The following is an 18,082-nucleotide window of genomic DNA, read 5'->3' as shown; positions in this document are numbered from 1 at the left end:
ACTTTACTTAACCCTTTGTGTGAATCATCTCCTCTATCCCATCATTATCACTTCCAATCGTTTTATCCATACACCTGGGATTCAGGATCCTCTCCCTCTTCACATGCTCATCACATGGATGTGCATTTTCCCTTTTCGCAATTTCTCATGCACTGACATTGTGGACACCTTCTACTGTACGTCTCAGTTCCCTCCGCTGTCTTATATTCCCCCTTCTGCCTGACCAGGCTTTGATTTAATCTTTTCACGAACCTTCACTTACTTGACATCTCGTTCTGTGTCTTATTCCTAGTTTTCCTTTTACCTTTCACAGAAGATTTCTATCACATTCTAGATTGTGCCTGAATGTTTCACTGCTGGTGCAGAACTAGTGAAGAAGTAGTGAAGGGACCCAGATGATAACTGCTATCTTTTTGAAGACTGTGAGTGTTTCAAGGGGCATCGCTAGTAGCATGTTGATTATACAAGCTTCTGGTGCTGGGGTTTAGCCAGCACTAGTAAACAGCAATAAATTCTTATAGTGTTTAGCTAGTTACCTTCATTGCTAATAGCCAGGAGCATGGCTGGAAGCATTTTGAGCTTGTTTTCAAGCAAGTGAGCAACGATATCATGTGACCACCATGGGGTGTGTCTCACTTACTTTTAAACAAAACAAGTTGGCATGGGCAAACATGCCGGACTCCGCTCTCCCGCCAGCTAAAAGCCAATGGAAAAGAAAAGGAAAATATGAAAGTGAATCAGTTAGAAAGTGCGCCAGAAAATCGATGGAAACCAAAAGGCTGTCTGTAAGAATTTTCGTGACAGGACACATCGACAGCTGGAATCAACTGAAGGATGAAACAGGCGCGAAATCTGACAAAGAATGTGCACCGCTTTTCTTGGACTGGTGAGTCTGAGTATGGAGTTATACACCTAATGTTTTGATCTTACAGAGAAAAACGATAACAAAAGCAGTAACAGAGAAAATATATATTCATCTTTTGTTTCATGGATCTATTCGCGAATATCAACCACAAATTACATTCCTGCGACTCAAAACTCTCGAGGTCGATGCAGTGTCACGATGTTTTCTGCATGTTGCCATCTTGGTGTGACGCAGTTCCATAGTTATGCTAATTAGTTCAAGCTCCTCGCATTCAGCTATTTCCATCGGGCCATACTGTTTACCTCAAGAGGTAGGAAAACGGTTCTAAAATGGAGGAAAATGACCCTCAGCATGTCAAAATGATCACATCTTGTCCGCATGATATTGTTCCTGTGGGACAAAGGAAAATACCATGCACAATAAAAAAAGTTCAAAAATTTCAGATGACCTTAAGAATATGGTATCCCTCACCTGACCAGATCACGTTTTTCCACATTCCTGTCGACCAGTGGGTCTGGTTCTGCACAACTGAACTCTCAGATGTGCATCTGTCTTTGAGGGGTTCAAGTTCTTGGTTTTGAGCCACTCCAGTGCTACGCATATTAAGCATTCTTCCACCTCTGTAACATTGCTCATCTTCATCCCCTTCTGACTCATGGTTCATGCTTTCATTATGTCCCATTTAGATTACTGTAATTCACTCTTCATAGGCCTTCCTGCAAAATCTTTACAAAACCTACAGTATATTCAGAACTCTGCAGCTAGAGTTCTAACTCATACTCAATGCTCTGCTCACATCACCCCATCCTCTCTCTACCAGTTCTGTCCCGGATCACATTTAAAATCTTGCTGGTCTCTTTCAGAGCCCTGGATAATCTTGCTCTTATCTACCTTAGGGAACTCCTGACCCCCTACGCTTCCTCTCGCTCACTAAGGTCTTCTAGCAACAACCTACTTGCTGTCCCACACACCAGACTTTCCACCATGGGGGGCAGGTCCTTCAGTGCCATTGCCCCAAACACTGGAATTCTCTTCCTCAATCTCCCCATTGACTGCTCTTCTTTCTCTTACTTTCAAATCTCAGTTGAAGCCTTCTCTCTTCCATGATCTCTTCCTCTCTTACTGATTAGAGGGTTTTTTTTTCCCTTCTGTAAAGCAACCTTGAGATTGTGGAAGGGCTATAGAAATGTAACTTAATAATAATAATAATAATAATAATAGCTTTGCCAGAGTCATTTTTCTGTTAGAAGGTGAAGCTACAGCTTCTAGGATTGCTCTGTATTTGGCTCCATACATCTTCCCCTCTACCCTGTCCAGTTTCCCAGTCCCTCCTACTGAAAAGCATCCATGCAACACAATGCTACCACCAGCATGCTTCACTGTGGAAAAGGTGTTCTCAGAATGATATCAGCAGTGTTGTGTTTCTGTCAAATGTAGCCTTTTGTTCCAAGGCCAAAAAGTTCAGTTTTGGTCGAACCAGACCAGAGAACTTAAAACACACACACACGCCCCCCCCCCCCCCCCCCCCCCCACACACACACACGTTTCCCAGTATGTTTTTTTGTTCTGTTTTTTTTCCCTAATGGAAAAACTCAGAACTCTTCTCAGAACTCTTCCATGAAGGCTAAAACAGCTTCCCTTATCTGAGCTGTAGATCATTCCTGCTCTCTCAGGGTCAGTCTTGGCTTCTTTGTTGTTTCTGTTACAAATGTCCCCTTTATCCAGTGGCTTTTGGTGGAAAAAGCAGATTCATATTGAGATAATGTGACACTTTCCTTCCACCTAGACTCTCTCTTCACATAATTCAACAAATGAAGTGACTTTCTGATGGCAAGGGACTGCACTAGAACTAATTTAGGAGTTTTACAGAAACTGGGGTTGAATACTTATACAATCACAACTTCATAGTAATGAGTCAGTGAGTCAAAACTTTTGACTGGTACTCATCTCATCTCATTATCTCTAGACGCTTTATCCTTCTACAGGGTCGCAGGCAAGCTGGAGCCTATCCCAGCTGACTACGGGCGAAAGGCGGGGTACACCCTGGACAAGTCGCCAGGTCATCACAGGGCTGACACATAGACACAGACAACCATTCACACCTACGGTCAATTTAGAGTCACCAGTTAACCTAACCTGCATGTCTTTGGACTGTGGGGGAAACTGGAGCACCCGGAGGAAACCCACGCGGACATGGGGAGAACATGCAAACTCCACACAGAAAGGCCCTCGCCGGCCCCGGGGCTCGAACCCAGGACCTTCTTACTGTGAGGCGACAGCGCTAACCACTACACCACCATGCCGCCTTGACTGGTACTGTATTTTCTAAATAAAATAAACTATAGTTACCGCTACGGACACTTCAGACTGATGGGTTGTTTATTTTAAAAATTCCTCACAATTGTATTCAGTATTTTTCTTTCATTTGTCTCCTGTCACACGATTTGGGTGAAAAGACACACCCCAACACACTTGAAAGCAGAGTTAGGGGGACTCGAGTCACATGACTTTACTCGAGTCAGACTTGAGTCACAAATTGGAATCAACTTGCTTGACTAACATTGATAAATGACTCAACTCAACTTTGACTTGGTATTCATGACTTGAGACAAATGACTCGAAAGGACTTTGACTTTTTTTTTTAATTAAATATTTGCATTTTTCTAGATATTGAGAAGTTACGTTTTGTTTTGGAAGCATGATTGGGTGATTTCTGTTGCAAATGTGTGCAAACCTGGAAACCTAGTAGAACACAGCAGACCAGCAGAGGTCAACGCATGAGGCAGCCATCATGGAGGAGGCAAGTCAAAAAATAATAAAATTGGGATTCAAGGATTATGTTGTTGATGGTGGGAGTACGAACAGAACAGCAGTATGCAAGGGCTACAGCTCAAACAGTGACACAAGTACCAAAAGATCCAACTTTATCCTTCACAATGTAACCCACAAAGAAATGTACACGAATTGGCTAGAAAGCTATCGTTAAGTTTAAGCCATATTAGTTTTTGCTTAGAATTGATTATGCGTTATATTGAGAAGACATTGTTCATGTAAAAGACAATCAAGGGACTGATACAACCAGTTAAACTACGTGGGTACGTTACCAGCAATCACGGCTGCGTGCTCATGACTACAGGGTTACAGGTGTATCATTAGTCAATAGAGATGCTCATTAGTACGACTTTCAGCCGGGCAGCTTGAGAGAGGTCAAGAATCTCTTCCTCTTTTCTTTTTTCTACTGAAACCATTAAGCATCTCAGAGCTGATTCCATCCACACACATGCACGTGTACACACACAAGTTCATCTGGACACAAAACACAAAGCTCAATCAAACCCCTGGAAAAACGTGTTTCTCTTGCCCTCTCTCAGAGAGCAGGTACTGAAGCAAAGAGATATGAAGATGGAGAGAACACTGGTGCGTGTGTGTGTGTGTACATGAGATGATGTTAATAGAGGCAGCAGGTGGAAGCACAAGTCATTAATAAACAATTTAGACAACAGGGTCTTGTGCATATACATAAATCCGACAGGGCCAAAGTCATATTCCAACTGTGTCTCCGTTCACTACGATTCTGAAACGCTGCAGTGGTTTAGTGAATCACAACGCAGAGCACAATGTTCTCGTGTGTTTAATGTGTCACATGAGGGGTCTGAACCGTGAAGGATCTGAAAAAGGGATGAGAAACGATTAATTCATTATGAGCAGAGGGAGGAGCCAAGATTTCTGGGCTCAGCTACAGAAATTCTACAATGGTCATTGTACCTCTCTAAAACGTGTCACTTATCCCCTTTTCTCTGAACTTATCGTGTGCTCTGCCCCAGAGTACTAAAATTATCCTCCTGTCTTCTCTCTTTTGCTCTTAACACTTTTCCTCTTTCACTACTCCATCTTTCTCCTCACCCACAGCTGGCCACTCGGCCAACACCCCACAAAAAGACACAATCTCTTATCTGCCCCTGCCTTCCCCACCTTCCCTTTTCAGTCTGCCAGTTGGACCTAAGGTACCGCACCTGCACACACACACACACACACACACACACAGCTTCCGTTGCCCTAGCAACTGATACATCGGGCATCTCTTGTGCAAACCATTAGACACTGCCGGTTCAGTAGACACACACACACACACACACCACCCCCATGAAAACCACCATTCCAGTCAGAAATAACTCACTCCCAGTGTTTGGGGCTCGGTTTTTAAATTTCATGCATTCCTACAGAACACAGCAGTTGACTGTATAAGCCATTTCTGTATTATGTTTTCATCTGTATCCTTTTTTTTTCTAAAATCAATGCCACTGAAAATGATGACACAATTTGAACCTGCATTCCAGTTATCCTGCTGCTTTTCCTCATTGGAAATGTATTCCATTTTTTTTAGTACTACGATGACAACACCACCACCTCCTCCTCCTCCTCTTCCTCAGATGGTCTGCCTTGCTGAAGCAGCTACAACACAGCCAGAAGTGGAATTCCAGCTTGACCATAAAGATCCAACATACACAAACTCAACAATGTGAACATCTCCGCTGATCAATAAACTCAGGAAGAAAGAATCATCAGAAAGATGTTTGCAGTTATGTACATCACTGTTCTTTCATTTTGTGGCTCCATGAGTGCTGTAAAACACAGACACCCCTGCGATTCAGATACGCCTCGTGATACCTTACAAACATGCTGATGAGCCTGGCTCGGACATGGGCTATGACAGTGAGAGCTATGACAGCAGAGCTAAATTATTTAGGTTTGTTGGACGTCATGAAATTAAAATCTCCACAGAAGCACAGATCTGTCAGAATGACAAACAACGCGTGAGCCGACCCTACACAACACATTTAGAAGTGGGTCTCTGCATGTGTATTTACGTATGAGGTGTTTGTCAACTGACGATAAAGAATGTGTGTTACATCTATAGCATGAATTGTGTGAATTATCCTTCAATATAATCACATCCTCCTCCTACAGATCACACCAGCTACAAGTATTTAAGTCACCAGGCATGATACAGAAATAGAATTTTCTGAATCAATGCACAACACGAGCTACAGCACAAGCGTGCGCGTGCACACACGCACGCACACACACACACACTGAGGTCTTTCAGCCTATAGCAGGTGGGTGGTGTTGGTTCGTTATTAGTCACCCTAGTCTGATAAACAGTCAGAGTTTGACAGACATTCAAAATGAAAGTCTGAACAGGGTTCAGGCTCTGTGAGGGGGTGGAAGAAAAAGAGAGAGAGAGAGAGAGAGAGAACAAAAGAAAGAGGAAAAACAGACAAGATGGGAGGAAGACACAGAGCTTGTGCTCTTTATATTTGAGAGTTAACATCTCCAGGAGGAACCAATCTAAAGGAATTAGATGAACCACTTGGGACAGAGAAACACATGACTCAATCTCATTTCATATTGCTCAGAGTATGAAAACAGTTCAATTAAAATATATATCCTCCTTTCAGATCAGTCATGGCACGTCTTACACTCGGCGAAGCCGCTCTTCACAGGAATGTAGCATTGCTGTGGCAGCTCATGGAAACACTTGTGCCTCTGGGTTTTACAATGTTTTTAGTACAGCAATAATTTGGTAGCACTGCTGCACATGAGCAATCCTTTTGTGGACTTCCTTCAAGTCTCACAAGCTGACACACAACAGCACCTCATTTCCTCCTTTTACGATAAAAAAAAGAGAGTGCTTTCCGAAATAAAAAGAGAAGGCTTCCCCTCTGCTTTCATATTCTCCAATTGCACACACACACACACACGCACACACTTGCGTTAGAGCTGCAGAGAGTTAAACATACGGGGCTGAACCTGTGACAGTACATCTGTTATAGTTACGGTTGCTAAAACAGAGGGTAATTCCAGCCTTGAGAGAGAGAGAGAGAGAGAGAGATTCCCTGTGCGTAGACTCCGCTGCCTTTGCACACTAATTGTAAGGTACAGTGAGCGGAAATACTGGTTTGGCGTCACCAGCATGACACAACATGTAAAAATCCGCCAGATCCAGAGTTGATAGTTGACCTCCTCTCCCTCCCTCTGTAATTTTGCACACAATCACAGCCAGGCTCTGATTCACCTCTGCTTTTACATATGATACATTTCATTAAAAAAATTCAAATCAAAACAAAACAAACACCACACTGGAAAACAAGTCTTTATCATAGCTCACATCCCTATAAACAGTGGGGTCTGATGAATTTGAAATTTCAAAATCAAGAAATTAGAAAACAGAATCAAGTAACACTCCCGAAGACTAAAACACAGTATATGAAATATAAACCCTGGGGGCGTCGTGGCTCAGGTGGATAAGGTGCCATACCATAAATCCGGGGACCCAGGTTCGATTCCGACCCGAGGTCATTTCCCGATCCCTCCCCGTCTCTCTTTCTCCTGCTCATTTCCTGTCTCTACACTGTCCTATCCAATAAAGGTGAAAAAAGCCCAAAAAATATCTTTAAAAAATATATATATATAAACCCTCAAATATCAACTGAAATAGCAGAAAATCAAATTAAATGCCTAAAATCTGTTCCAAATGAAAACTGTAATAAATCATAAGCTCAGTATAAAAGCACAGAAAGAGACAACAGCAGACATGTCCATCACAGACAGTGGTCACACCACATGATTTTTTTTTTGTTTGTTTGCTTCTGCCACATGATGTTTTCCAGTTCGCTCCATTTCAACAGACACGGAATTAACCATAAAGCAAAACAGGACTTCATCACACAGATGTGCATTATCACAAACATAATAAAAATACCACCCCAAGTCAGAAAAAGTCGGGACGGTTTGGAAAAATACAAATAAAAAAGAAAGCCGTGACTTCTAAATTTATTTTGACTTGTATTTCATTGCAGACAGAATGAACCCAATATATTTCATGTTTTGTTGATCAACTTAATTTAATTTGTTAAAATACATCCATTAATGCATTTCAGGCCTGCAATACATTCCAAAGGAAATTGGGACGGGGCAATTTAGCACTAGTAATGAGGTAAAACAATTAAATAAGGATGTAATTTGAAACAGGTGATGTCAACAGGGGACTGTAATCATGATTTGGTACAAAATCAGTATCCAGGAAAGGCTTAAGGCCAATTTATGCTGACAACCCAGTCCTCGCAGACGGTGTCGCAGATAGTGTCTGCGTAGCCCCCCCACCTTCGCAGACGCTCTGCGCGCACCTCCCAAAAATTGTGACCACCACAGAAGCCTCGCAGACAGCGCCGCAGACAAGAGGGCTCTGATTGGTCCACTCTACATCTGCTGTACACGCACTTCCGCTTCCCTACTTTCCCGGTTTGGTTTGTTTTCACGACCGGCATTTTTAAAAACACGAGCGAAGCTGGAGCAGCACGAAGAGCGGTTGATTGAGGAAGTACGTACATCTATACGACTCCAGTTCTAGTCATTATAAAAAAAAAAGTTCTAGTCATTATAAGTAACCGGAGGATAAACACTCCATTAACCACACCCACCAACTACTCCTAGCGACTTTGCGCCCCCTTGCGTTGTGCCGGTGAATAACATCGCGCACGCCTATTATCCCCGCTCAACAATAAATTACAACTGTCTGCGAAAAGTTATCTGCGAAAGCCTTGTCGCAAGAGCATGCAGAGGCCTTTAGTCTTTGAGAAGCAAAGATGGGCTGAGGATTTCCAGTTTGTCAACAAATGTGTGAGAAAATTATTGAAATGTTGAAAAACATTGTTCCTCAAAGAAAGATAGGAAGGGATTTGGATATTTCACCTTTTATGGTGCATCATATCATTAAACCATTCAAGGAATCTGGAGGAATTTCGGTGTGTAAAGGGCAAGGGCTCAAGCCTAACCTGAACACCTGTGATTTCTGATCCCTCAGACAGCACTGCATCAAGAAACAAATTATTCACCTATAGCTGATATAACCACATGGGCTTGGGATTACTTTGGAAAACCTTTGTCAAACTCTACAATACAGAGTTACATCCACAAACATTAGTTAAAACTTTACTGTGTAAAAAGGAAACCTTATGTTAACTGTGTCCAGAAGCACTGTCAACTTCTCTGGGTTCCGAGGCATCTGGAATGGACCATCACACAGTGGAAACGTGCATTATGGTCAGATGAATCAGTGTTCCAGGCATTTTTTCTAAGAAATGGATACCGTGTCCTCCGGACCAAAGACGAAAAGGACCATCCAGACTGTTACCAGCAACAGGTCCAAAAGCCAGGGTGTGTCATGGTATGGGGTTGTGTCAGTGCCCTTGGCAAAGCTAACTTACACTTCTGTGATGGAGCATTAACTCTTATACACCTTAAGACCTGTTTGAGGAAGACTGGGACAAAATCACACCTGAAACACTTCACTTGGTGTCTTCAGTCCCTAAACATCTTTTAAGTGTTGTGAGCAGGAATGGCAACATTATAAAGTGGTAAATGCTTTACTGTCCCAACTTTTTTTTTTAAATGTGTTACAAGAATCAAAAGTGTTTATTTTGAAAAAATAAAATTCACAAGGTAAAACATTTTTTGAGTGCAGTACAGGTCAAAGATTATTTACAAACCACTGTTTTCATTTTTAATTTCAACATACTGTCCCAACTTTTCTGATTTGGGGTTATACACTAATAGAATATGTACTGTTTTCTTGAAATCATGCCACATGACAGTGATATGGCAACTATGGAGTGTGTCAGATGCGCGAGAGAGGCGGATGTAAATGCAGATGTATATAGTGCGATCTATATACATAAAGTGCAGGAAACACACACAGCAACAAACAGTCCAAATCAGCAGGCAATGTCATAATTTATACGTATGGGCGCTGTGTGAGATGGCTGCCTCTCCAGTAGCTCTGTAGTTTTTAGCTCTTTAAACCTCTTTTTTCCACCTTTTTTTTACTTTTCTGCTCTTCTTACGAAGACATAGTGTGTTTTACTATATAACATGGATATATTTAACTTTAACACGCAACCAGGAGCCAGTTTTCTCACTTTTTCAAGAGAGGAGCTGTTGGCCCTGAAAACAATGGGACGAGCCGGGATACAACACCCCATCCTGGCTGAGCTGAGGAGGAAACCCAGGGGCTACAAGGCTGGAGCTAAGCTAAAGGCTAGGCTAGCGGACAACCGGCGGCGCTACAAACCATCCATTCCCTCCGTTATCATGGGGAATGTGAGCTCGCTGCCGAATAAAGTCGACGAGCTATCTGCTCTGAACAACCAGCGGATTTACCGGGAGAGCAGCTTATTTATCTTTACGGAGACATGGCTAACACACGTTGTACTGGATGCTAACATGGACCTGCGGGGATTCACTGCTGTGAGAACCGACAGAGACACTAACACATGCAGGAAAAGCAAAGGTGGGGGACTCATCATTTATGTTAACAACCGCTGGTGTAACCCGGGACATATCTCCGTAAAGACAGTTTTATGTTGCCCGGACTTGGAGCTGCTAGCCGTTAGCCTGCGGCCATATTATCTGCTGAGGGAGTTCAGTCACGTGATCACCATCTGTGTTTACATCCCTCCAAGGGCAGATGCAGCCGCTGCACGTGAGAGGATTCACTCTGTCACAGCAAGGCTGCAGACACAGCACCCTGAGGCATTTATGATCATTTCTGGGGACTTTAATCATGCTACTTTGGACTCTACTTTGGCTGCTTTTTACCAGGCTGTGGATTGTCCAACAAGGAACAACAGGACAATTGCTAATGTGCTAGTATGCTAATGTGAGGGATGCATACAGAGTCACACCCCTCCCCCCACTAGGGAAGTCTGACCACAACCTGGTTCTTCTACAGCCGGAGTACACCCCCCTGGTTCAAAGGCAGCCTGCAACAACTAGCTCCATCAGGAGGTGGTCCCCTGAAATGGAAGATGCCCTCAGGGACTGCTATGACATCACGGACTGGGATGTGCTGCTTAGCCCACACTGTGAGGACATAGAGGGGCTGACACACCGTCTGACGGATTACCTTAACTTCTGTGCAGACGTGGTCTCCCTCGCTAAGACTGTATGGTGTTACCCTAATAACAAGCCATGGGTAACACAAGAAGTCAAAGCTGTCCTCAACAGGAAGAAGGCCACCTTCACGAGCAGGGATAGGGAGGCAATGAAAGCAGCACAGCAGGAGGTAAAACGCTACGTGAGGGAAGCTAAGGACAGCTACAGGAGAAAGGTGGAGCAGAAGCTGAAGGAGAACAGCATGAAGGAGGTCTGGGAAGGTGTGAAAACCATCACAGGCCACAATACAAAGACCAGAGTCGTTGAGGGGACAGTGGAGAGGGTGAATGAGTTGAATCACTTTTTCAATCGGTTCAACCAGCCCACGTCCCCCCCACCCTCTCCCTCACTGCAGCCATCTCTCCTTCTTCCCTCAACACACCTCCCCCCAGTCATCACAGCAGCCTCCTCCTCCCCCTCCTCCCCCACCTCAACACAGACTCCTCCATGTATTACTGCAGACCAGGTCAGAGGTCAACTGAGGAAGCTTCACCCCAGGAAAGCAGCAGGCCCAGACAAGGTGTGTCCCCGACTACTGCAGACCTGTGCTGCTGAACTGGATGAACCACTCCAACGCATCTTCAACCTCAGCCTGCAGCTGGGGAGAGTGCCAACCCTCTGGAAGACATAATGTATCGTTCCAGTTCCCAAAAAGAATCAGCCCAGCTAGCTGAACGACTTCCGACCGGTGGCACTCACTTCACATCTGATGAAGATGTTGGAGCAGCTCTTCCTCAGCCTTCTCAGACCCCAGATACAACATGCCCAGGACTGTCTGCAGTTTGCGTACCAGGCAGGTGTTGGTGTGGAAGACGCCATCCTCTACCTGCTACACCGAGCCCACTCGCATCTGGATAAGGGAAATGGCACAGTGAAGATCCTCTTCTTGGACTTCTCAAGTGCCTTCAACACCATCCAGCCCCTATTACTTCAGGACAAACTGAACAGGATGCGAGTGGACCCCCGCCTGGTCACCTGGATCTCCAGCTACCTCACTGACAGGCCGCAGTATGTCAGGCTGAAGGACATCACGTCTGACACTGTGATTAGCAGCACTGGAGCACCCCAGGGCATGGTGCTGGCCCCTCTTCTCTTCACCCTGTACACCGTGGACTTCTGCTACAACTCGGAGCTGTGTCACATTCAGAAGTTTGCCGATGACACAGCCATCGTTGGGTGTATCAGTGATGACAGAGAGGAGGAGTATAGGAGCCTGGTGAGGGACTTTGCTGTGTGGTGCAACAGGAACCATCTGCAGTTCAACACCTTGAAGACCAAGGAGCTGGTCATTGACTTTGGGAGGTCCAGATCAAGGTCACGACCAGTTCTGATCGAGGGAGTCAAGGTGGAGGCTGTGGATTCCTACAAGTACCTCGGGCTGTGACTGGACAGCAAGCTGGACTGGACTTGCAACACCAAACACTTATACAGGAAGGGACAGAGCAGGCTATACTTCCTTAGGAGGCTGCGATCCTTTAACATCTGCAGGAAACTCCTGTGGATGTTCTATCAGTCTGTGGTCACCAGTGTCCTGTTTTACACCGTGGTGTGCTGGGGGGGCAGCACATCCAAGAAGGACACATCCAGGCTGGACAAACTGATCAGGCGGGCCGGCTCTGTGGTCGGCATGAAGCTGGACTCTCTGGTGACGGTGGCAGAGAAGAGATCTATGGACGAACTATTGAACATCATGGACGATGCCAGTCACCCTCTGCACACCGTCATCAGCAACCAGAGGAGCCTGTTCAGTGACAGAATGCTCCTTCCCAAGTGCGGAACGAACAGACTTAAAAACTCCTTTGTCCCTCATGCCATCAGACTGTACAACTCCTCTCTGGGTGGGAGGAGGGGTAACAGGACGACAGAGGATGGGAAGGAGCAGTAGCTTAGCCTAACAATAAGCAATACCGGACAATGTGCAATATCATGTGCAATATAAAGTGCAATATCTTTCCTGCAGCTGCCCCCCTTCCCTCCTTCCCCCCCTCTCTTCCCCATATCTTATTCTTTTTATATTTGTATATGTAAATAATTTATTTTAATTTATCTAGAAGTTTTCTCTATTTTCTTTGTTTATCTGTAATGATGCTGCTGGAATCTTAATTTCCCTGAGGGAACCCGCCCAAAGGGATCAATGAAGTTTTATTTAATCTAATCTAATCTAACAAACAGTCCAAATCAGCAGGCAAGGTCATAAACGTGAAAACAGGCAAAGGGTCAATCGAGGCGCAAACAGGATATCGGAGGCAAAACGAGATCGAGAACTAGAATTGGGAACAAGGGTCGAGGAACCAGGAAGATGACAAAAATGGGAAACAAGGCTTGGTAATGCACACTAACGTGGCGTAATACTTTGTGCCATCTTTGCATCAGTGCAGTCCTTAAATAGCCCAAAATTTAGTTCACTGATTGAGGACAGGGGAGCCTTGTTCACGGCGCGTGTGCTGGAGCTCGTTTGAGGCACATGCACAGCCCGAGGTGCGCCTTCAGATGCACGCGCCAAGGCACACCGGACTGACAGAACCCCCTCCCAAAGAGCTCCCTCCTGGAGCGAAAAGTCCATAATACTTGGCCCCGGTGGGGGTTTGGGCTCAGGCTCTGGACATGACTTGGATTCTAGGCTAGGAGTAGGCTTGACCTCTGGACTTGACATGGACTCTGGACTGGATTCAGGTTCGAGCTTTGTAGATGACAGGGACTCTGGACTGGATTTGGGCTCGAGCTCTGAAGACAAGAAGGACTTGGGCTCTAGTTCTGAAGATGACGAGGACTCAGGCTCTGGAGACGGCTCTGGCTCTGGACTGGGCTCCGGCATCGTAGAGGGCTCTGGAGCAGGCACTGGATCTGAAGCAGATACTGGCACAGGAGTGGGCTCCAGCGCTGGCTGTGGCGTGGGCTCTGGCACGGGAGCAGACACCTCTGGCTCGGGAGTAGGCGCTAGAACAGGAACAGGTGCTGGCACAGAAACAGGAACAGGTGCTGGAACAGGAGCAGCTGCTGGCTCTAATGAAACAGCCTCCTCTGCTGCCTCTATATCAGCCACTGGGGGGAGCTCTGGAACAACGGTCTCCTCAGCTGAGTCAGCCACTGGAGTGGTTGCCTTTAGGAGGTGCTCTAGAGCAACAACCTCCTCAACAACGTCAACCACAGGAGGGAGCTCTGGAGTGCCGGCCTACTCAGCTAGGTCAGCCTCGGGCTCGATTGCCCCTCCCCAAAAATTTTCAAGTGGTTCCTCCTTTACTAATGAATCAAAAATAAACTCAAGCATGGCAAAGAAAGTCTGAAAGTTATGAAGGCACAGGTGTTCCACCCGAATTAGATAGTCAACCCATCTGCGTGCTTGTCCAAAAATGAATGTCAATACGAAGCTTACCCAGATGGGTTTGGGTGGCTTGGGCTCTTGGAGGTTCTCGTAGAAGAGATCACACTGTAGCTTGAATCCTATCGGGTGATATATTCCATAGTAGACTTCTGGGGAACTCCAGCCAGTCTTCTGACGAAAATACGCGGAGAGTGGCAGGGACAGGGAAACCCGGAAGCAGCGTGGGATCGCGTATTGGAAAAAATCTGCTACATCCATGGTATGGCGAAGTATTCTGTCAGATGCGTGAGAGAGGGGGATGTAAACGCAGAAGTGTTTATTATAATACAGTGGGATCTATATACATAAAGTGCAGGAAACACACACAACAAACAGTCCAAATCGGCAGGCAAGGTCATAAACGTGAAAACAGGCAAAGGGTCAATCGAGGCACAAGCAGGATATCAGAGGCAAAATGAGAACGAGAACTAGAATCGGGAACAAGAGTCGAGGAACCAGGAAGATGACAAAAACGGAAAACAAGGCTCAGTAATGCACACTAACATGGCATAATACTTTGTGCCGTCTTTGCATCAGCGCAGTCCTCAAATAGCCCAACACTTAGTTCACTGATTGAGGACAGGGGAGCCTTGTTCACGGTGTGCATGTTGAAGCTCATTTGGGGTGCGCACACAGCCTGAGGCGCGCCTTCAGGTGCACGCACCAAGGCGTGCCGGACTGACAGAGTGGCACATAAAAAGCTGAAGCATGCTTGGCATGTTCCTGTATGAGGTCACTTTTATAATTCATTTGTTTTCTATATAAATGTCTAAAAATTGTCTTATTTATCTGGTGTAACCATCAAGAATTTTCTAACAATTAATTTTGGACAACTTTCATTTTTGAACTATGAAAGAACTAAACATGCAAATTCTTTTATAGTTTTGGTCAGTAGTCTAAAACACTTTTAAAAATATACCAGAACTGCAAAATAAAAACCTGAAAGGATTTATTTCAGGTGGCATGGTGGTGTAGTGGTTAGCACTGTCACCTCACAGCAAGAAGGTTCTGGGTTTGAGCCTGCATTCCCACCACAGAAGCAGTCGAATCTGTTAGAAAACAACTCCTTCAAGACAGCACCTTACTGGATAGAACGAACCTTACCACAGACCAGATTTGCACCCTGCTTGACCTCTGCCTGACCACCACCTATTTCCAGCTTAATGAAAGTTTCTACAGACAGAAGCATGGATGCACCATGAGCTCACCGGTGTCCCCTACTGTGGCCAATCTATACACGGAGGAAGTGGAACATAAAGCTTTGACCACTTTTTCAGGAGTTGCTCCCAGCCACTGGTTCAGATGTGTGGATGACACCTGGGTTAAAATCAAAACCCATGAGGTGGATGCCTTCTCTAAGCACATCAATGCAGTGGATACCAACATCAATTTCACTCGGGAGGACGTCAGTGGGAATAATCTAGCCTTCTTGGATTGTGATGTACACATTAGACAAGACAGAAGCCTTAGCATCGAGGTCTACCGGAAACCCACACACACAGACCAGTACCTACTTTTCGACTCACACTGGAACACAAACTGGGGGTCATTAGGACCTTGCAACACAGGGCTCAGAACATTCCTACAATGGTAGAGGGGAAAGAGAAGGAGCAGAATCACATCAAGAAAGCACTTCAGAACTGCGGGTATCCCAACTGGGCTTTCTTCAAGAGCAGAAAAAGGAACATATTGGACAAGGAGGATAACAGGAACAAATGCAAGAACATTGTCATTCCCTACATTTCTGGTCTATATGAGAAACTCAGGAGGATCTTCTACAAACACAACATTCTGGTACATTTCAGACCCAGTAACACCCTGAAGCAGAAACTGGTCCACCCTAAGGACAGAATAGCCAGACACAAACAGGACAATGTAGTGTATGCAATTTAGTGCAGTGAGGAATGCACGGACTCGTATATGGGGAAACTAAACAACCGCTTCACAGGCACATAGCTCAACATAGGAGAGCCAGTTCCTCAGGCCAAGACTCTGCTGTCTATCTTCATCTTAACAATAAAGGACACTCATTTCAGGATTGCAACGTACGCATTTTAGCCAGAGATGATCATTGGTATGAGCGAAGAGTTAAAGAAGCCATTTTTGTCAACCTGGAATGGCCATCACTGAACAGAGGTGGTGGTCTAAGACATCATTTATCAGCCACCTACAATGCAGTCCTTGGCACACTTCCCAGACAACTGAATGCACACCAAAACCCAGCTGTTTTCAGTGACTCACAGGAGGACCGAGAGAACCAACAATCCACTGATCACCCTAACGACTCTCTAGGCCGTTCACACCCAGCCCCCAGTGGCCTACACCAACAGGATGACTCAACGACATCTTAGGATTGCTTTTCATCCATGAGAGGATAAATACCTGATACTCCCTATTAGTCCAACAGAACTGAAGAAGCCTTTCAGATGAGAGGTGAAACATCTTCAAGAATCTTCAAGCAAGTCCAGTTGCTCTCTTTTACCACCCACAGTTTACTATGACCTGGATGACTGAGAATCTTCACAGACATATTTGAGTATTGTTACTGACCATGTGAATCCCTTCATGGCCACAATTTACCATCTTCTAATGGTTACTTTCAGCAGGATAGTTATGTATGCAAACAAATTAAAGACCCAGGTTAAGCTAATTACCAACCAAAACCTAGCCTAGCAAAACAGTCTAATTTGTTTATCCCACCCCTCTCTGCACCTCGTTCCCTTTGAGCCTCTGGCACAAATGGACTGTATAAGGACATCTGCCAAATGCTGTAAACATCACATAATCTTGAAAACAATTGCTAGCTTATACTTATGTCCATGTCAGTACTGATTGGCAACATGGTGGTGCAGTGGTTAGCACTCTTGCCTCACAGCAAGAAGGTTCCCAGGCTCGAACCTCACGGCCGACGGGGGCCTTTCTGTGTGGAGTTTGCATGTTCTTCCTGTGTCTGTGCAGGTTTCCTTCGGGTGCTCCGGTTTCCCCCACCGTTCAAAGACATGCAGATTTGGTAAAATGCCCAGCCACTGGGGTTGCACAAGCCAGTGCATACTTAGTGTCGGTTTCAAGCCCAGAAAGATTAAGGAGGGTTGAAAGAATGCCAACATATCTACTGCCAAAGTTGAAACCAACCACCCATTGCCATGATTAGTATGACTAAAGGCAATTAAAGATTGTCATGTAATATTTTAGGCCAAATGGTTACAGCTCAATCCAAAGATAATCCTCAGGTGCAGATAACTGTCTTTAAAGACATAAGAGTAAAGTATTAACCCCATTTCCAAAATGCAAAAAAAAAAAAAAAAAGAATCTGTCATTTGTTAGTTCACATGAACCTTTATTTAACTCACAAAAGTACATAGAAAAGATTTAATAGTTTCACTGACCAACTTAATTGTATTTTGTAAATATAAACAAAGACAGAATTTGATGCCTGCAACACACTCAAAAAAAAGTTGGGACACAGGCATTATTACCATTGTATTACATCACCTTTCCTTTTAATAACACATTTTAAATCATATGAATCTGAGGATACTGATTGTTGCAGTTTTGCAATTGGATTTTTTCTCCATTCTTGCTTGATACAAGACTTCAGCTGCTCAAGAGTCTGTGGTTGCCGTCGTCTGATTCTCCTCTTCATGATGCGCCATATATTCTCAGTAGGTGACAGATCTGGAATGGCAGCAGGCCAGTCAAGCACATGCACTCTGTGTCTACGAGGCCACACTGTTGTAGTCCATGCAGAATGAGGCCTGGCATTGTCCTGCTCAAATAATCAGACTTCCCGGGATGTGACACTGCCTTGATGAATATGTCTCTCTAAAATTCCAGTATATGCCCCAATATATCAATGGTGCCTT

The 18,082-nt window shown here is 44.8% G+C and overlaps 1 protein-coding gene and 1 long non-coding RNA gene across 5 annotated transcripts in view; one reads left to right on the top strand and one right to left on the bottom strand.

Annotated features, from left to right (window-relative positions):
• hivep1 (HIVEP zinc finger 1) overlaps positions 1 to 18,082 on the bottom strand; it is a 114,312-nt gene that overhangs the window by 78,917 nt on the left and 17,313 nt on the right. The window lies entirely within an intron of this gene.
• On the top strand, positions 538 to 5,782 carry LOC132900125 (uncharacterized). Its single transcript, XR_009656754.1, has 2 exons — positions 538 to 886; positions 5,250 to 5,782. It is a non-coding gene; the product is annotated as an uncharacterized LOC132900125 (long non-coding RNA).

Source organism: Neoarius graeffei, chromosome 16, assembly GCF_027579695.1.
Source record: "Neoarius graeffei isolate fNeoGra1 chromosome 16, fNeoGra1.pri, whole genome shotgun sequence".
Taxonomy (NCBI): domain Eukaryota; kingdom Metazoa; phylum Chordata; class Actinopteri; order Siluriformes; family Ariidae; genus Neoarius; species Neoarius graeffei.
This window is presented reverse-complemented; position numbering and strand designations above follow the sequence as displayed.